General features: G+C 41.1%; 1 protein-coding gene across 8 annotated transcripts in view; it reads left to right on the plus strand.

The window, feature by feature from the left end:
- LOC113014183 (uncharacterized) overlaps positions 1–15,721 on the plus strand; it is a 71,751-nt gene that overhangs the window by 14,553 nt on the left and 41,477 nt on the right. The window lies entirely within an intron of this gene.

Below are 15,721 nucleotides of genomic sequence, written 5' to 3' on the forward strand. Positions count from 1 at the left end.
TTTCCCAGGATCATCTGAGCTGTAAGGCAGAGAGAGAAAGAGAAATACATCCTGAAATCCGGACAACGTTTAGATCACATTATCTACATCTGATCTAAGTTATAGTGTGACTAGATCTGCTGGTATAACCGTTTCAGCTTCCTACTGAGGTAATTCCTCAGGAAAAGAGAAAAAAGATTACGTTTTCCAATAAAGGATAAACAAAGAACACATTTCAACACTCCGTGCAGGCACAGATGCTTAGATTGCAAGCAGGGCCTCACAGTGAGGTAGGTGATCAGACACAGGTGTAGCACAAAAACAGTGGGTTTCAGGGTGAACATTATGTAGGGTGATAGCCCCACATTTTAAGTTTCAGCTCATCCAAGCCATGTGGACAGTTGTAGAGCGTGGCAGTTCAGTTTATATGGTGGGGAAGCCATTTCTTTACAAACCTGGCTTTGTAGACATGGAAGTTGAAATAGGAAAGAACTTTCCAGGGTTTTTTCTTCACAGAGAAATTTCATGGAGAGTCAGGGTGAAATGTCCATGTATTTTGAAGTAACAACCACATCTCCAGTTCAGGTCTGCAGGAGGGTGTTGAACCTACTCCGACTGACATTGGGTGAGAGGGGGTGTACGTCACAGGGCCAAAGATTCACATCTACGACCAACGAGCACTCTGGGTGAACCCACGCAGGCTCAGGAAGAACAGCTGCATCCTTAAAGGTTTTTGATTATGGGGATATTATTTGCATGCATGCCTCTTCCACACTTTGTTGTCTAGACTCTTTCTGCTGCAGCTCTTTACATCACTGCGTACTTTGCAATCTGGTTTCTTGACCTTCATTAAGTCTAAGGAGATACCAGGACGGGTATATTTTAATGCACAAAGTCATACTGAGCAAGCTCCCTACATCTCTGTTAACACTTATAGACAACTGGCATGATTTGCAGTCTTCTTGATGATTCTGTTTTTGGGTATGCAGGATTTTTTCTGAACTTTGTAGAACAGAATTCTCATGAAATAAGATTCAGAGAAGAGCACATGAGGCGCTCACGTGTAATCGGTGCATTGTAATGCAAACTCTGCACGGATGAGTCGGCACATTCACTAAAAACTAGCAGGCATGCAGAAATCTGCACAGACCCTCAGGCTCAATGTCTGATGACAACATTTTTGTCACTCTGACCTGAGTGTACCCTAGTGGCCTATTGTGTTACGTACGGTTAAATAAAGGTTAAATAAAATAAAACCTTCTTGCTGAGAGCCACCACAGCACAAACCCTAGCTGTGAATTAATTTAGTCAAACACTGTTCATTAGATGGTGAGTATGAAGTTACTCTTATCATCTTGCTGATGTGTGTAGCCATCTGCCAAAAAGAAATTCCCAATTTAGGAAAAATACTCCTGCTTTCCTTGAAATGGCACCATTAAATCTGGGAACACAAACAACCAACACAACTAAAACAAGTTCCCTGAGTTCTCTTTGTTACAGTTAACACCAGAAAGCACGTCTTTGTTTCATAAAACCTCCCAAACTGCTCAGGCACCGGCCTGGACCTTGAATTGCCTTAAACTGCTTTCTTGGATAAATTTGAGATGCTAGTTTTAAGAGTTTAAGGAAAAGTGGGCTCAACTTATGAAGACAAATTTACTCTAAGTTCATTCTTGTGTGTGAAATTGTCTTTAGTGGCTAAGAAGATTGTAAAAGATAAAATTGGATTGCGCTCTTGTAACTGGACGCACACTTGTGTGTTACTCACTGTGACGACATCACTGAGCATCTCACACAGAATAATTTAAAAGCTCCAAGAGGACAGAGACCTACAATGACCTGAGATTATCACACAAGCCTTTAAAACGAGTCTCTGGCTGTAAAAACAAGGCTGCTGTCAAACACAATAACTGATCAGCTGCAGATTTATGCAGTCTACGTTTCAAGCGAGCACTGCTTACAGCAGCTGGGACACCGTTGAAATCTCATGAGGATAAAGCAATCGAAATCAAGCAAAAACATCTCAGAAGTAATAAAAGAAGAAATAAATATTTTACAGTCTACAAGTGCAGAATCCACAACCCTTAAAAGAGACCAGAGAGCTCAGTTTAAAGCATACTCCTCACACCAAGGTGTGTCCAGTACAGGTGATGCACAGGTGGCTGTCCAGGTTCTCAGTCATCGAGGTCATGGTAGTCTTAAGAACTTGAAATGGAGGCAAATAAACCAAGGTGTGAATTAAGTCATGGATCATTGCTGTCACAGAGGTGGTGGACTGCAACACTATCTATCATATATGGTCTTCCCAGGTGATTCATAATCTGCGTTTTCTCTAATGACCAGCAGGGGCTGACTCCACCGGACCCAGTCAGTGTTCAGGGGGATCATAAACCTGGCTATGCTTTACCTTGACTGACATGTTGGTAGCCTATGAACATGCAACGTCTCTCAGTTTCTTTCTATTGTTGTAGGCCCAAGACACTCTCTTCTTAATCTCAATAGTTTTGCACTCTGGAAGAAAATGAACAAGAAATAAACAAAAACTAACCAAATCTTTAGATTTTTAGGACTCATTTTGGCAACATAGATACAGTAGCACTGTTATTAATGTGATTTATTGTCTGTTCATGCAGTAAAAACGATGGATGTAGTTTCCAGGTCAGAAAAGGAAGCCAATGTGGAAATACCTTAAACCTAAATTCTTTTAAAGCCCAGCAGGGGGCGCCTCCTGTGACCGCTACTTCCACTCCTGTAGACGTCTACGGGGAAAACATAGACTTTCCTGATGAGCGTGTTTATTTAGGTTGATAGTGAATAACATTAGGTACATTTTGTAGATTTTATTTATCCATGATACACTCTCGGCTAAGAACGTGTGATTGGAAAGCTGTTAATAAGCATGTATCCCACGTGTTACTCGTCACATCTAGTTTAATAAAAAGAGAGAAGGTAATGGTGAGAATTATCAAGGCTTCATAACTTCACTAACCAATGGGTGACATCACAGTGACTATGTCCGTCCTGTACCATCTGTGGATAACACACCTGCATCTGTTACCTGCACGCCCTTGTATCATGGATGACCTTCTAGGTTATTATATTTTATCACCAGCTTTAAATAAAGATGAGATGTTTATGTATTTTTCCAAGCGCTTGCATGGAGAAAATGTAAATAAAAAAAAAGACCACAAAAAATATTTATGTCAAATGTTTAAATCAGATATCGACGAAATAATTTTAGTACTAAATGAAATGGAATGTTTTTTTGTCAGTCATAAATACATGAAACAAGTACAACTAATGCGTTTTAAATGTACAGAAAATAACCACTGGCTGTTTTTAATACACGACGTTATATTTACTACATGTAAGGTGAGGTTTGTCCTTATGAGAGGCATCATGGAAACCTCCAGGTCCTCTGGGAATTTGGGGTGGCCCAGACGTCTAATGAAATACTAAACATGCATGCACGCACACACGGAGTCAGACAGAAGAATGAACGGATGGATGGATGAAGGTATTACCCCGACCGACGAGCTGTAGTGAGCAGGACTCCCTCAGTGTTTGGTGTCGGCTCAGAGCGTCCGCCACTGAAGCGGAGGTGAGTCAGACTCCAGACTTCACTTCGGATCATTGTCACAGTCCGTGTGTCACCTCACACACACACACACACACACACACACACACACACACACACACACACACACACACACACACACACACACACACACTACCCAGAGCGATAGCAGGAGACAGGCGATGGTCTGCCAGAGAGAGCTGTCAGGACCTATTGTTGCCCGGTCTCACAATACCTACCTTCCTTAGACAGATTGTGTATGTGTGTGTGCTAGAGTCTGTGCTTGTGTGTATTTGTGTTCAAGTGTAGTGTCCTCTTTTCTGCCCGGTTGGTCACCTTCACATTACTCTTACCTTTTTGTTCCCTTTCTGCCTTCTCTCCCACCCCTGACTTCCTGGTGACACTTAAGCCTGACCTTCCCTTGTTCTTCCTCCTTTTCTTTCTATTTTCCATAAATTACAGCGATTCCTTCTCTTTACTCTCTCTCATTCCACTTTAGGGATATTAGACCGATAGCTTCTGTGATTACATCAAGATTCAATGTTGCCTTTATTGTTCCAAGAGCACATTTCAGATTTCACACTTGCCAAGCCTTGCTTCCCTCCTTTCTTGCTTTCTATACTTAGATATGTAAAAACTCAATTCTATATTGGCTATTTGGGTACTTACTAGCACCATGGGCTAACTCTCATGTCACGCGGTATGCTGTCACAGTGATTTTAATCGTCTTGTGCTTGTTTGTTTTCACTGGGCCTGAAGCACTGCTGCTGTACAGATTGAGAAGAATGCTTTTAGTCTTAAAAGTCAGTATGTTGGCATTCCTACAGTCAATGTTAACCTAAGACGACATTAGATACAAGACAATATATTCTTCCCATCTCCCATGGGTATCAGTCAGAGTGGAGGCAATGTCAGACTGAGGAAGGAAACTCTGTGTATGAGTTGACAACTTTGCCTAATATCAGGCTCAAGGGGCATCCTCAGGAGGAGACTGCGAGACTAGAAAACATCATGAAGTGAATGGATACCAAATTAAATTTATCTGACCTTTGTGACAAGTTATTAGAGAGACGGCTAACGGGCATGAAGAAAATCCTTGACATAACACAGAAATAAATACATCAGAGAGTTCATCCACACAACCAAGTGTCCTCTAATGGCCAGTTGGAAGCTACAAGGTTAAACCTGTTAAGTGACCTGTTTTATGTGTGGGTGATGCCGTGTGTGCATCCAAGTTCAAAAACATTTCTATGTGCAGGTAAGAAACACACACAGTCCTTGCACAGTAAAGCTGCTGTGCTTCACCTGTTAAGTGACAAGCGTGTGTAAGCTGAGGTGATAGGCTTATAAAATGCACCCTCCATGGTTTGTTGGTCTAATTAAAGAGTCATTTATATCATAAACTTTTGCAAAGTGTTGGCCTTTTAGAGACTATTGAGAAAATCCTCCGTTAAGTGATCTTTGTGTTTATTGTAACGTCTCCCGGGCTGTGCCGTGAAGTCCTACATCAGCCCTCCCTGCTCCCACGCTTTCCTCTCCCACCTGTGTCCCTGTGGTGCAATTTAGCTTCATTAGTCCTCATGGAGCAGTTAAACCACTTTGTAGCATAAATCCACCCCTTCACTCTCTTCATCTTCTCCTCCCTCGGTGGTTTTTCACCATCTCAGTTTTTTTCTTCTTTTAAATGGTGACGTTAAAGCTGCACTCATTGATTTTTATACACAAAGACAACCCTAAAGGACAGCAAGAACAGTATACAGTGTTTTTTCTCTAACTGATACTGGAAAAACAGAAACAATGCTGAGTTTAGTTCCATATCTTTGCTTTTAGGGGCTCTTTATAGCAAAGACTGGGCAACAGAATATGTTATGTACTACATCACATTTCAGTGGGGTATGTCAGAAGTGTGGGCTCATCTGGGATTTGAACCCAGGACCTCTCGAACCCTAGGTTTAAAAACACTCCTAGACCAACAAGCCCATGTGCCCACAGGGGTTCTTGGTGTCTGTTCACAGTTATGTTCTATGAAGTTGCTGTTTGAGCACCATGATGCTTCCAGAGTAGCAAAACGGTTAATGGAAAACCATCAGTCTAAGAGTCTGTGTTGTTTCCAGCCTTGAGACTAAGTACCTTTGTGCTATCAAAAGAAAACCGAGTGATATTGACTGACTTTGTCATTTGTACTCTAGACAGGAAACATAAATCTCAGCGTTTGCAGATGAAACTACTGAGGTTGTAAGTTGTCACGCACAGTAAAGAGGTGAAATAGGTTGCGTTGCTTTAGTTTTGGTTGTCTGCTGTTGTTGGTTACGTGTTGATCAATAATGATGGACATATTCTGGTTCACTGCTGAGCAGAAAACACACTGACACTCAAAGATGTGCCATCAATGTTCAAATGTGCCAACACACACACTGTATTAGGACATGACATTGATGTATGTCCCAATCAAGCAGCATGCTGTTTGAATGGTACTGAAAGTTCTTTGGAGCAGAAAGAGATTGAGTGCTCAAATCATCCATAGCACAAAGTCTTCAAACTCCCCCTTTCTGACGTAACACACTGTTTTTGTTCTGACAGTAACGTTAATAAACCTGATTTCTTTCTCTGTTCTTGTGTTCAGGATTGCATTGAGGGGGGATTCAGCAGCCTATGTGCTAAAGCTAGATCACTGGTGCCTTTGACACAGAGATCGAACATCTCTTTATTTGGTTCTCCACTCTTTGTTTACACTGACCATAATCCTTTTGTGTTTCACTGTTGCACATAACAGAAATCAGAGGTTATTGTGGAGGGCTAACATTATCTTGCACATCATCCATCATCACAAAAAGGTCAGAGAAGCCTTGTACCAACTAGATGTGACACCACTAAGAAATCTTTGTTCCTCAATCTATTGTTGAGCTATGTTTATGGTGAGGCAGGACTCATTATTGTGCTGAAAGAGGGCACTGGCATCATATTATTGGAACGAAAGGGTCTATGTGGGCTGCACCAATGTTTAGATAGCTGGCAGATGTCAAAGAAAGCTTGGACCCAGTGTTTTCCAGCAGACCATTACCGGTGGTGATGCCTTTCCTGGCTTCTCTTCTCTTCCAAAGGCAACTGATGCACACTCACGTGGCCTTCCATGTGATATAAAAGAAAAACCTGATGGTCATGTGTTCACTGCAGATGCTTTCTGGCCATGCATTGGGGATTCATTACCATGTTTGCTCCCCTTTCGCATAAGTGAGCCTTGAGTGGCCGTGACCACCATGAGCACCACTTTCACTTTTGTGGCTTCCTTAGTCTTGTTTTAGTGAGCACTAACCAATTCATAGTATAAATGCACTTGCTTAGTTCTCTAGTCCACAGCCAGTTACCTGCTTCCAGTACTTCAACTTCAAGGACCGCCTGTTTACTTGCTACCTAATATACAATATCCTGCTTTAGACATTTAGCAGGTGTCTTTGCAATGAATCACCTGCAAGTGGTTTCATTGGCACGTGTAGTTATTTGTTGGCATGTTCTTGGCATAATAGTCTCACATGGAGATATGTTTAGCCTTAGTTCTTATAGTTTGTTTTCTGCAGAGAAATTAAAGACAATTTGAACGTTTGCATTTAAATCCCAGTTTTCTTTGAATTGTACCTGCAGCGAGCGGCGCCGGGGTTTCCCGATCAGCTGTCTCTCCTCTTCAGTTATTTACTGCTGATTTATTGGGTATATTTCTGGATAAAAATCTGTTCTGCTGCAGCTTTGAAGACTAATTAAATAAAATGGCCTAAATATCTCTCTGCCTCCCTCTTTCATATGAGCATATTTCATTAGTTTAAAAGTAAAAAAAAAAGAACAGAAATGTGCTGCCAAGACTGCAGCAGATTGACTGAAGTAAAAACTGTTCTTGGCTAAATGAAGCGTGCAGCTGCAGTAGAGCTTTTGGCAGACGGCACTTCTCTGTCATCCACTGACGTCTCCGATTCATTTCCTTGAGACCTGCTTTGTTGCCAAACAGATTAGGCACAGCAGCATCAACATCTACACCGATGCCTTTGTAATCTTCAGACTACAGAAGAATAGCCTGAGGAACAAGCAGCAGGAGCTTTGTAAGGACTTCAAGATTCAGTATAAATGAACAAACAACAAACAAAAAGAGCTGCTTTGCAGGGCAGGAAATATAAGCTGTAAATGGATTGTTTTTATTCATCTGTGAATCGTTTGTTTAAAAATAACAATCTTTTAAAAGTTCAGTTTAATTGTTTTCTTCTCATCTACACGCTTATTTACTCCCCTGCTATTTGTGTGACTTGTAACAAATGCAAACGAATGAATATTGTTTTCCAATCCTAATTATCCACTGCTGATTATTTCCTAATTAAAACAAAACTGATTATCACAGTTAACAAAAACATGGCCTTTCTAGATATGAAGAACAGCAGCTATGGGGGTTCATCAATGGTGGTAGCTGCTGTAACACAAATCTATGAACGACACCGAAGGTCATGAAGAAGAAGGCGGCTCGTTTTGTATCTGATGGTCATTTGCTTTTGTTCGACTCCGCTGCAGAGTTTGGGTACGTGCACAAACAGAAACAACCTTTTCCTCAAAGGTCAGTAGCCTCACACATACTGTACCAAACCTCAGAGGCGCCGGGCTGCATGTTTCACAGGCTAACAAGCAAACATCACGCTGCAGCTCCACACTGTGTAATTCATAATCAGACTCGGAGTCAGGTTAATTACCAAGTACAATGCTCGGCAAAAGATTTAGCATCCATTGCCTCGCTGTTTTAGTAAAACCAGTTACATAATTACACAAATGGATTCAACGCCTGTTTGTTGGGTGGATCTACTGCAGCACAGCGGTTAAGATTTCGAGTTTGAGCAGAATAAATTAGAATTTGGGAGCCTGATTATACGTTAGAGAGTCAACAGAAAATGAATCTGCAGTTTGATCATTCTGATGACCGGTAACAGTTTTGTAAACACTGCTTAAATTCAGCATTTCAACTCTGTGTTGCGTTTGTAAACTGAAAGTTCAGCGGCTATGCTTCACTTGTGTCTGATATTTTAAGAGATCAGCTGAGTAATAGAGAAAATAAACAGCAGATTAACCAACGGCAGAAATAATCATTAGCCGCGTCACAATAAGTTTTACATAAATGATGACAATGGGCACATGTATCAACGTCAGAGGTGCTGTTTGTTGAAACATTTTTAAAATCCATGACATCAGGAAGTGTCAGTGAGAATAATCTAATATACAGAAGAAACCTGGTAGCAGCTATTTATAAATATGAAAAAGCTGCAACAAATACAGCTTAACATGCAGAATATACAGCATGACATACGAATACCAGCTTTTCAGTAAAATAACATGCCGGCTTCGTCATTTTCTTTCAGTCGATACAACCGTGCTGATGTCTGGATCGTTCTGCAGAGTGTCTAAGCCACGTCGCTGGTAATTCTGTAGCTTAGACAGAGAAGGGTTTATAGATTCAAATATGCCAGCACTTTTTCTCGCAAGTGATGGCAAACCCACCAAATCCTTTGTAATGACATGTAGAGATGCTTACAGCTTTATACTGTTGTTATGGCGAAGAAAACAGGGTCCTGAGATAAATGACTCTTTAGTTTGCCTCTTAGTCACCAAGTAGATGATGGAAATGGGCAGGAGCAGGAAAACAATGAGCTAAAGTGGCTTTTTGTTGTCTGAGTTTCATCTAGCGTTAATATCAGTCTGGTCTCATTCAAATGTTGTGCGTTCTTGGTGGGATTTCACATCAGCACCTGCATTTATACAAGTAGTGGTCGTATTTAGAGTTGGTTAAAGTCACCTTTGATGGAGAGAGACTGCATAGCAGGGCAAAATCATTTCTTCTGCTTTAGTTATCCTATAGATTCAGATACATGAGGTGTTTCACAGAAAGGAGAACCAGTGTTTGTAATGATGATGTTTCACTTCAAAGTTTGTTTGCGATCTAAATAAAACAGCTACAGCAGCTCCAACTCGTTCTTTCTCTGATTGCCACACTGCCTTGTTCTCTCTCTGTGTTCAGAAATCGATTTCTCAGTGCCCGCTAACATCAGACCCAGAACAGCTGAGCGAGTGAGCAGCGCTGCGTGCTGCTGAAAGTTTTCTCCCCTTTAATTCAACATTTACTCTTCTAACTGTAATTTCACCACCATCATGGTTCACCCGCTAGATGCTGAATGAAATGCACCAGCTGTGTTATCATATTAGAATTATTTGCTGCTGATTAAACATTTTCAAGAGAAGATAGAATACCTGCTCCGTGCTACCGTCAGTCTGCAATATTTTTCCTGTTGCCATCTCAGTTTCTGGAGACAGAAGTGTCCACATTTGGCTAGACAAACGGAGAGCATAAGTCACTTATCAATCACAAGGTAGCCACTGCTGGTTATGCCCTGCTTTTTCATTTATTTTTCTCTGAATGGGTCCACAATTTATTAAAGAAACATCATGTTGTAATAAATCCGGCTTGAAACCAGTGACCTGGACCACAAACATGAGACAAACATTTGTTGACAGAATAAATCAAGTGAAAACAGGCTGTTTCCCCCGTGGACTTCTATACAATGTGTCTTCTTTTTAGAGTCACAGGTGTTGCCCCCTGCTGGCCGTTAAAGGAACCTGCAGGTTTAAACCACTTTCACTTCCCAGGCTATGAGGCTATGTTCACTCTTTTAAAACAGCACGTGCTTGTAAGGACACAGACCTTGTTTCTTAAAAATGATTCAGCACTACAGATGCTAAAAAAGAAGTTGAAGTGTTAATGGTCATTAAGTCGTCTGACACTGACTGACACTAATGACTGCGATGTACGCTGCAGTCCCTCCTGGTATTGCAGGGAACTCTGGGTAAATGTCCATCAAATGGCACCAGAGTGATCACTGATGCCGCCAGCTGTTCCGACTTACACATATTAGTCCAAGCAGCTGTGATTATTTCACAGTATGCCAGTGTGGGCCTTGCATTATAGTGACGGCTTTGATTTATTCCACAGATTATCTCGCAGTCTCACTTTCATGAGTGCAGTTTTCTTTCTCACTGAAAATATAAATGTGTGCATTATTTCAATGATTGTATGTTACAGGGGATCTTTAATTTTGGTTATTTGGTATTAGATGAAAACTGCAGGTTCTCAGGTTTGTACAGATGTGATGGTGTCAGTAACATTAACCTCCTTGGACCTGGCGTCCACATATGGGGACATCACATTTTGGGTTGTCTAGACCACAATACTAAAATTTGCTCTTTCAAATGAGCCATATTGCTCAAAGGGGCACAATTGTTGTTTCTCATTTTGTTTTTGTACTCAGGAAAAATGCTGCTGTGTTCAGACACCAAATAAACAGTTTTGCACATCATTACTCAATCGTGACTTTATAGTGTTCTGTCGACAGTATAAAGCCCAAATAGCAAAGAGAAATTAAAAATGCATGCCATGAAGGAGTTTGGTCTTAGGAGGTTAAATAACAGAGATTTCTTTGTGTTTTGCCACAACAACCACCTGCTGACATGACGTTTTCCCTGCTCTTCTTTCTTCCTTTCATTCCCATATTTTCCTCTGGCTCTTCTTCTGTTTACCTTTTGTCCATCTTCCCAGCAGCCCTGCTGCTGTCTCCCTACAGCCAAGCGGTAAAACATTAAATGGTTACAGCAGTCTAGTAGTTTATGTCCTTGGACACAACTAGACACGTTTTTTTTTTTCTCCACACAACAGAAGCATCTCCCTGAACCTAACCTAAACTTTTCTGAATGATAATGAATAATCAAATGTATGTATAGTGTAAATATCTTGTCCCCTCAGGGACTGTGGTCTCTGAATGAGTGGACTGATTAATGTCACAGCCTCCAACTGTTTACTGTGGATTTTTTCTGGCCTTAAAGAGAGAAAAAAAAAACTTTACTTTGTAACCACAGACATGACCAATAACTAAGTATGAGACTGGACTACTTAAAATTCCTGTCCAGAAACACAACTTAATAGATTAAATGTCATGAATATTTCCATGAGTCTGTGTTATTACCCAACATACCTAATCCCCTGATGTCCTGAGCTCTCAACGTTTCCTCCTGTCAGACTCTGAGTCTTCAGCTTCCCTTTGTGCCTTTCTCCTCACTCTCTCCTTCCTCCACCACTTCTCCAGCAGGGATCTCCATCAGCTCCTGAGGTCTCTGCTGTGTGTGTGTGAATTTGTATGTGCGTGTGTGTGTGGTTGTGTTGTGTGGAGTAAATGGCCTCCAGGATCCCCAGGGCTGCATCTCAAATGTACTCACAGAGAAGCAGAGTCATGACTAAGACTGCATGCCTTTCATTAACAGAGAGAGAGAGAGAGAGCAAACGTGTCTAACAAAGTTGAAAAAGTCAATTTATTCCTCTGGTGGAAATGTGCCTAAGACTAAGAAATGTCTTTAAGGAACAAGTTTGCATTGTGTGGGTCAGAGTACATGTCAGAGTACATGCGTGGGTGTGGGTCAACTTGCTGCAAAGTCAGTGTTATTTTGTTTACATAAGAAAGATGTTTTAATAAAATCTGATCACATTAATTCTGTAAACAACACAGGACTTGGTGAGCTGATGTTTGATCAGCTACATTACAGTGTATTGTACCTACAGAGTATTTAGATAACTTACATTTTTTACAATATTAAATTTTCATCCTCTTCCAAGTTGAAACTGTGTGTGGAGCCCGTTTCTCAGTCTGCTCCATGCTGTCTGATTTCCCGCTAGTCTTGAGAGGTGATTATCTGGAATCCTACAGAGAATGAATGCGCGCAGCCCATTTAGCTCCGTTTACTGGTTTAGTGGATGTGCACCACATTTCAGTGAGCTTTGATGTTTGCACAATCACAGAGTGTGTGAAGGCCTGCTGCATTAACAGCTTGATGTGTTTAAATCAGTGGTTCTAAACTTGGGCATCAGTAGCTGTGCATGGAGCCACTGCAGGTGAGGTGAAGTAATACTGAATCAACATGACTTCTCTTTGTTTAAGACACAAACCTTTAGTCTTCATCTTGTTTTATTAGTAATAATTTAGAACATTATCACATTTTTATCAGTAATTATTAGTAATGCTGTTGAATGGTGAATTGGAGAGCCTGGATTCTCACCCTATGGGACTGACTCTAGCTCTAGCTCCACACTTTATTAAGAGACATTTCTAAACAAATACAGCGGTCCCTCGTCCCTCGCGGGAGTTACGTTCTAAAAATAACCCTCGATAGGTGAAATTCGCGAAGTAGCCAACTTTATTTTTTTCCAATTATTATAGATGTTTTAAGGCTGTAAAACCCCTCACTACACACTTTATACACTTTTCTCAGACAGGCATGAACATTTTCACACTTTCCTCTCTTGTTTAAACTCTCAAAGTTCAAACCTTTGTAGAAAAATAAGTCCAGTATTACAGAATGAAACCAAAGATCAAACTCTGTTTTCAGGTCCAGAACATGGGAATAGAGCAGCTGTGAGGGAATTCAACATTAATGAATCAATACTATGGAAGTAGAGGAAGCAAGAAGAATGAGTTGAGTAAAGTTTGACTTATATGACTGTTTTGTTCGCTTAATGCGCCTTATGGTCAGAAAAAAAACGTAACTTCTACCTTCCTTTAGCATGTCCAGAAGTCCAACTTTTTGTGCAACGGTTAACATCTTCCTCTGCCTTTTGGGCGCTATCGCAGGTCCCTTTGACGGTGCAAAACGTTTCGTCGACATTGTTGTTTCTTGGGGAGAAAACTTACAAACATACAGTGCAGCACTTCAGAGTCACACTGCGAGCGATTGAAGATTTATGTAAATTTGACAAGCTGAACGCATTCTGTACTGTACAGGAGACACAGCAAGGAGGAGATTGATTGACAGTGGTCTACAGCCAATCAGGATGCAGAACACAATGCGCTGTAAAAAACAAACAAAATAAAACTGCACACAGGAAGGCCGTGAAAGGTGAACCGCGTTATAGCGAGGGACCAATTAAAGTTAGTAGGGAAGGGTTAATGGGAAACACTAAATGGCCTGCAGGTGTTAATGTGAGTGTGAATGGTTGTCTGTGTCTACGTGTTAGCCCTGCGACAGACTGGTGACCTGTCCCCCTCCCGCCGCCACCGCCCTGAAAAGGATAAGTGGAAGAGAATGGATGGATAGTTTCTATGTGAGGGACAGATTGTTGTTCGCAGAGCAAACAACTTGCCAGTTACATGTGTTAAACCATATTCTGCTTTAACATCCTTCTGGGACTGATGGAGACCACAATTCACAAAATAAACATCATGCTTGATTCAGTAAGACATGAAACTAGAAACTGAGATCATAAAGTCATCAGGAAAGTGTTTGCTAAGATCCCAACAGAAAACAGAAACGGCGATCATTTTCCTATGGATGTCTGCGCAACTGGAAATCTTTCTGTAACCACAGGAGTCGCCCCCTGCTGTCCAGTACAATTAATGCAGTTTTTGGCACATCTACACTTCCATGAAACATCTGTGTTTTGGAATAAAAATAATTAGAAACACCTTTTTCCTCCAAGTGGAGCTTGGTGAGCACTAGGGTCTTTTGTAACTGAATCAATTGCTTTTATCACCTTCTTGTCCCTTGACATAAAGTGTAACATCTGTGTTGTCCACCCCTGAACAAGAGCAAAAAGCTACACCCTCCCTACACCTTTGGTCTTTGTTGGTACTCCTTGGAGAGACAACTTAGGTCTCCATTGAAGTTATGGAGGCTGAGGTATTTTTAGACACTGTCGTGCTTGGGACCAGTGAGGCGGGACCAGGGAGAGAGTTTAAAATCAATGCAGACAGCATCGGTGTGCATGTTGGGCCATATGTTCAGAATGCGATACATAAGAAATGTCGGCTCTTTGAGCAGCGTAGCCTGATAAGTGAGTCCAATCTGCCTTATTGATTACAGCCGTTAAATCCACTTCAACCAGCCTTTCGCAAGGAGACGAGAGAGAGGTGATGCGCTAAAGGAGGATTTTGAAGGTTTAGGCAATGAACTGTTCTAATGATGAGTGTACAACGCCCAGGATTACTCCTCAGATTGATATTCAACAACTTAGGCAATTTTCTTCATAAGCACTCTCATCCTGACTTCTGCTAGCTGAAGTTGGACTAATTTCATAGCACTTGACTTGAAGTATTTTAGTCCTCCTGCAGCCCTTTGGATCAAACAGTGATTTTATCTCAGTTCTTTCTACCAAAAGATATTACAGATGTAGGTTATAATCTGTGTTAACAAGGGGGAGCCCCCTCCTTTCAGTGCCACTTAATTCTAATATCCTTCAATATCCCAGGCATCACTGACTCATACAGGTCACGCCCTCCTGCGCCAAGGCACGGCGTGGATAATTAATCTAATTTTAGCGCTGGCACTCAGTGATATACTGGACAGAGATTTGCTTCTCAATCATCTTAATGCTGCAATAAAAGATGGTGCTTCCAAGAAGGAAGAAAAGAAGACTTTTCCGTGCACTTCAGTTCCCTGCTTATGACTCATATCCTGTTTTTGTTTACATATTTAGGATGTGATGCTTGCTACGTGAAACATACTGCGACAAACTGACTCAGCGACTGCCACAGTGTTCACACAAGAAATAAGACCAAGGTCATTTATTAAGGTTAGCATAGCACATGTATGCACATCCCTTTCATAAAATATATGATTGTTTTATTTTTTATTAGCATGTTGGTTGCTGAATATATAATTAAATGTATGCACTTTTGTGCTTGAATATAAAATAAATAAATAAATGAGCTAAAAGCTTGATGCCAGCTGGTGCTGAGACAGAGAATGAGCTTAGAGACAAGCTTTTACGATCTTCAGGGCACAGGATGACCAGGTGAACCACATTAGCTGACAGCCCTCCCAAGGCTCCTGAATCATAACAGGAGCATCAAGGACAGCTTACTGGAAAGAGCCATTCATATTCCTGTTAACATGATTTAGAGCTCAAGAAGTCTCTGTTCAGCCCTCTGTGTCTGTAGCCCGGTTTTCACTCTTTTTTGTATCAATACAATCTGCTGAGAATGATTTGGTTTATTATATTGACCTGAAATACTGAACAGCTTTATGCTGTATTCAGGATCTAACTATTTAATTTTATTATCCAGTAACACTGGTTAACAAGCACTTTGCTCCTGGGATTCTTTCACC

This window comes from Astatotilapia calliptera, chromosome 22 (genome assembly GCF_964374335.1).
Source record: "Astatotilapia calliptera chromosome 22, fAstCal68.1, whole genome shotgun sequence".
In the NCBI taxonomy this organism is placed as follows: Eukaryota; Metazoa; Chordata; class Actinopteri; order Cichliformes; family Cichlidae; genus Astatotilapia; species Astatotilapia calliptera.